The sequence below is a fragment of the Helobdella robusta genome, assembly GCF_000326865.2.
Source record: "Helobdella robusta unplaced genomic scaffold HELROscaffold_27, whole genome shotgun sequence".
Classification (NCBI taxonomy): Eukaryota; Metazoa; Annelida; class Clitellata; order Rhynchobdellida; family Glossiphoniidae; genus Helobdella; species Helobdella robusta.
In genome coordinates, this window is record NW_008704392.1 from 708,802 (window position 1) to 714,281 (window position 5,480).

Genomic DNA, 5,480 nt, shown 5'->3' on the forward strand with positions numbered 1-5,480 from the left:
GAATGAATGAATGAATGAATGAATGAATGAATGAATGAATGAATGAATGAATGAATGAATGAATGAATGAATGAATGAATGAATGAATGAATGAATGAATGAATGAATGAATGAATGAATGAATGAATGAATGAATGAATGAATGAATGAATGAATGAATGAATGAATGAATGAATGAATGAATGAATGAATGAATGAATGAATGAATGAATGAATGAATGAATGAATGAATGAATGAATGAATGAATGAATGAATGAATGAATGAATGAATGAATGAATGAATGAATGAATGAATGAATGAATGAATGAATGAATGAATGAATGAATGAATGAATGAATGAATGAATGAATGAATGAATGAATGAATGAATGAATGAATGAATGAATTATTGAATTATTGAATTATTGAATTATTGAATTATTGAATTATTGAATGAATTATTGAATGAAATGATAGTTGAATGGAAAAGTGGGTGAATCGATAGATAAGTGGATGAATGCATGAATGAAAAAACAGATAGATGGATGGATGGATGGATGGATGGATGGATGGATGGATGGATGGATGAATGAATGGATGGATAGATGAATGAATAAATGGATGAACAAACTGATGGATAGATAGAACAAAAATAAAGGAGCATTTCAAAACATTTTTGACAATAAGTTAACTTTTCACATTCTTGACAAAATTTTTTATAGCATATCAAACACAAAAAAATGAACCTATCTCAAAAGAAAGAAGACGAAATAAACGATTGATGGATGAATGAATGAATGAATGAATGAATACATGAATGAATGAAAGAATACACGAATAAAAGAATGAATGGATGAATGAATAAACCAATCCGTCGATAAATGAATGAATGAATAGCGAACGAACAAAAAGAAAGAGTGATTGTTTCTAATTAAAGAAAGAAAAATAAGCAACATTAATACAAAACATACAACATAAAACAAACGCATTTAAACATAACAATACAAAACATACAAAAGTATACAAACGCACAAATAATACAAACAACAAACAACGACATACAAACAAAAAATATAAAAATTCCAAAACAAATACCACGGAGAGAACTTATTTAACTTGCATAATAGATAAGATTCAAAGTGATGACAACTTCATCAATAGCTGAATTATTTACGATTCTTTCACACACATACACACACGCACGCACACACACATGCATACCTTCATACATACACATTACACATACATACATACATACACATATACATACACACACATACATACATACAAACATACACATACATACATACACATATATACACACACACACATGCATACATACAAAAATACATACATACATACATACAGACATGGAATTCTTGCCAATATGTATCGAGGTTCTAGGCCCGATGGACCCCAACACCCTTAAATTTCTTAAGGCAATATGTAAAATGATCAGCGTCAGATCAGGCGACAGCAGGGAACTGTTTTTTGCAACTAACCACATTTCGTGCTTGTTGCAGCGGTTCTTGCGTGTCTGTGTGCTTGAAAATATCCAACTGAATGCCGACATGTGCAATTAACGACAAATCAAAGTGTTGATCCATTTGTTACTTGATGTTTGACGGTTCAGTGTCACTCATCATGTTTTGGTTTTAACATACATACATACGAACATACATAAAAACATATTTGTATGTTTTAACATACATACAAACACTCCATGGGCATAAAATGGTCACTAAAAGTTCGCAATAAATTGATGGACAAACATATTCGCCTGTGTATGCTCTTGATAATGATGACGATGCTGTTCTTGAGGGCGATGACGATGATGATGACGACGATGATGATGATGATGATGACGAAGATGATTATGATAGTTATGGTGTTGATAATGTTTGTCGAGGTTGTCGTCATCATCTCTTTTATTACAAGCGATTTAAAAAAATAATTTTGTTTACCGCGCAAACACTTTTGGTAATGTTGTTATTGTTTATGATAATGATGTTGTTGTTGTTGTTGATGATGATGGTGTTGTTGTTGGTGATTTTGTTGTTGTTGATAATGTTGTTGTTGTTGTTGTTATTAATAACTGTTGTTAATTATCATTCATTCCTTCATTCATTCATTCATTCATTCGTTCATTCATTTGTTAATTAGTTCATTCCATCAGTTCATTTTTCTCTCCTACTTTTTCCGTTTTTCAGTATTTTTTTGAGTTCGTTTGTTCTTTCATTCATTTTTATATTAATCATTTATTCATTAATTCATTCATTCATCCATTTATTCATTCATTCATTCATTCATTCATTCATTCTTCCTTTCTTTCGTACGTTCGTTCAATCAATTATGCGTGCAGGCAGACGTTTATTCCTGCGTTATTCTCTGTTCTATTTTTATTTCTGATTTCATTAATTTTTCAACTTTTTAAATTTTTGCCTTTATTCATTTTTTGTTTCATTCACTCATTTCTTCATTCTTTTACTTTTTTTGTTCGTTCGTTCGTTCATCCATTTATTTATTCATATTTTAATCCAATAATTAGTTTATTCATTCATTTGTTCATTCATTTGTTTATTCATTCGTTCATTCATTAGTTCGTTCATTCATTCATTCATTCATTTATTCATTCATTCATTCATTTCCCCATTCATCCATTCGTTCATTCATTCATTCATTGAAGTTAAATGGTTCAATCATGCTTCTTGTATATTATCATCAGAAGATAAGGCGCACCTGAGTTTAATTGATGTTGTTGTTTATGATGTTGTTGTTGATGATGATGTTGATGTTGTTGTTGATGTTGTTAATGTTGTCGTTGATGTTGTTAATGTTGTTGTTGATGATGTTGTTGATGATGTTGTTGTTGTTTTTCTTGTTGTTGTTGTTGTTCCCAATTGATTGTTTTCGTATACATAACCGCTGATAGCAACACCATTAAAACACTATCAAACAATTCATTATACCTGATAAGTGAATCACTTAACCGAGAAAGACTCTCAAAACATAAAAAAATAACTATACACAATAAGGAAAGAATCAACAGCATCATTTTTATCATTACCACAACAACAACAAAGACAACAACAAAAACAACAATAAAAACAACATCATTATCATTATCATCACAACAACAACAACATCACTATCATCACCACCAATACATCAATGCTATCATCACCACAACAACAACATCAACATCATTAGTGACATCATCATCATCATCAATGACATCATTTACTGTTACAACCGAAACAACAACAACAACAGCAACAACAACAACAGCACCAACAACAACAGCAGCACCAACAACAACAGCAGCACCAACAACAACAGCACCGACAACAACAACAATAAAAATAATAACAAACACACAAATAAGCATTTCAATCCTCGCTTAATTAATTGTTTCTCAAAACAACCAATTGGTATGTCTGCCTGACTGTAACAGTAATAAAAAAAATCGACATATATACAAATATAAAAACAAACATACAAACAACATCAAACCAACATTCATACATATATACAAACAACATACAAACAAACATATATGCATGCATAAAATACATACATACATGTATACATGCGTACATACATACATACATGCATAAAAATTTACATAGGTTCATAGGTTCATACTTAAATACGAACTTCTAAATAACTACTGCTACTACTTCTGCTGCCGCTTCTACTACTACTGCTACTACTTCAGCAACTACTATTACTACTACTTTTACTATTCTAATATTACTAATATTATTTGTATTATTGCAACAATTACTGCTACTACTGCTACTATTACTATCGTCAAAAAATCGTAATTTAAAATAAAAAATATTAATAAATGAAAATAAAATAAAGTTGAAGCTTAAATTCAGTCAGTAAATTTGTTAGGCAGACAATGTTTGCCTGATAAATTGAAAGCAGCCAACCATACAAAGGGCTGGAGAAATTGATTTCATACTTGTACGATGCTACTTTTAAATAGATCCAAACATTTATTTACCTATTTTTTCGTTTTATTCAGTCGTTCGTTCGTTCGTTCGTTTTTTCGTTCTTTCGTTCGTTCGTTCGTTCGTCCGTTCGTTCGTTCGTTCGTTCGTTCCTTTTTTTATTTATTGTTATTTATTCTTTCATTAAATCGTTTTGTTGTTCTTTCATTTGTATCTTCATTCATTCATTCATACATGCGGTCGTTCACTTGTTTTTTTTGTGTCTTTGTGTTTGCTCAATCGTTCAATGTCTATAATTATGGTTATTAATGTTATTTTTGATGTTATCATTATTTTATATTATTTTTATTTCAATTCTTATTCATATTATTATTCAAACATTTATCCTCTGGTAACTTAATTTATCAAACAATTGTCATTATACAAACTTATATCTCGTATCTTCCATTCATTTTTCATTCGCTCGTTTGTTCGTTCATTCATACATCCATCTATCTGTTTGTTCATTCATTAATTCATGCGTTCATTCATTCATTCATTCATTCATTCATTCATTCATTCATTCATTCATTCATTTATTCATTCGTTCGTTCGTTCGTTCGTTCGTTCGTTCTTTTATGTAAAACGACTATCGTAATTCGAATTCTTTTTTTTAGTTATCCTGACAAATGACTACTTGGATGACGATGATGGCGCTGATGATGATGATGGTGGTGGTGGTGGTGATGATGATGGTGATGATGACGTTGATGATAAAAATAATATCTCAATCAACTTCTTTTTCTTTCTTTCTTCTCCTTCTTCTTCTTCTTCCTCTTCTTTTTCTTCTTCTTCTTCTTCGCTATTATCATCACCATCATCACCATCGTCGTCGTCGTCATCATCACCATCATCAGATTAAAACATCAGATAGTCATCCTAAACATATCTACGTAAATTTTTAATAATAGCAACTCCTCTATCTAGTGCCAATTTGTTATCATTTTTTATCATTTTAGAGCCTCTGACGACAGTCTAGATTTTATGAAAAATTATATCTTTTTGAAGAAAATCTTTTTTAATTTTGAGATTTTTTTTCTTATTCCGGTTTTTAGAGTTGCCGCCATTTTTGAAAAAAAAATTGTTCTTAGCGCCCGTAAGTTTTAAAATACATCGCCTAGAATCGCTATCATGTATGTTGTTTTCATAAAGAAGGAGACATTTATTAATTGTGGGTTTGGTCTTTGAATTTTTCATTTGTTCACAATAACGAACATACAATACAAACAAACATACAAGCTGACAAACAAACAAACAAATACACACACGCACGCAAACAAACAATCACATACATTTTCAAAGTATTGTTAATTTACAGCAGCAATTAAAACCAGGGGTGGAGTGTCGGTGCATTCATTTGGAAAGGTTAACACGATACACGCCATGATCATTTGCATGTATGTGTGCATGTATGTGTGCACACACACACAGGTGCACACACACATATACGTACATACATACATATAAACCTACAAACATTCATTCTTTCATTCATTCATAC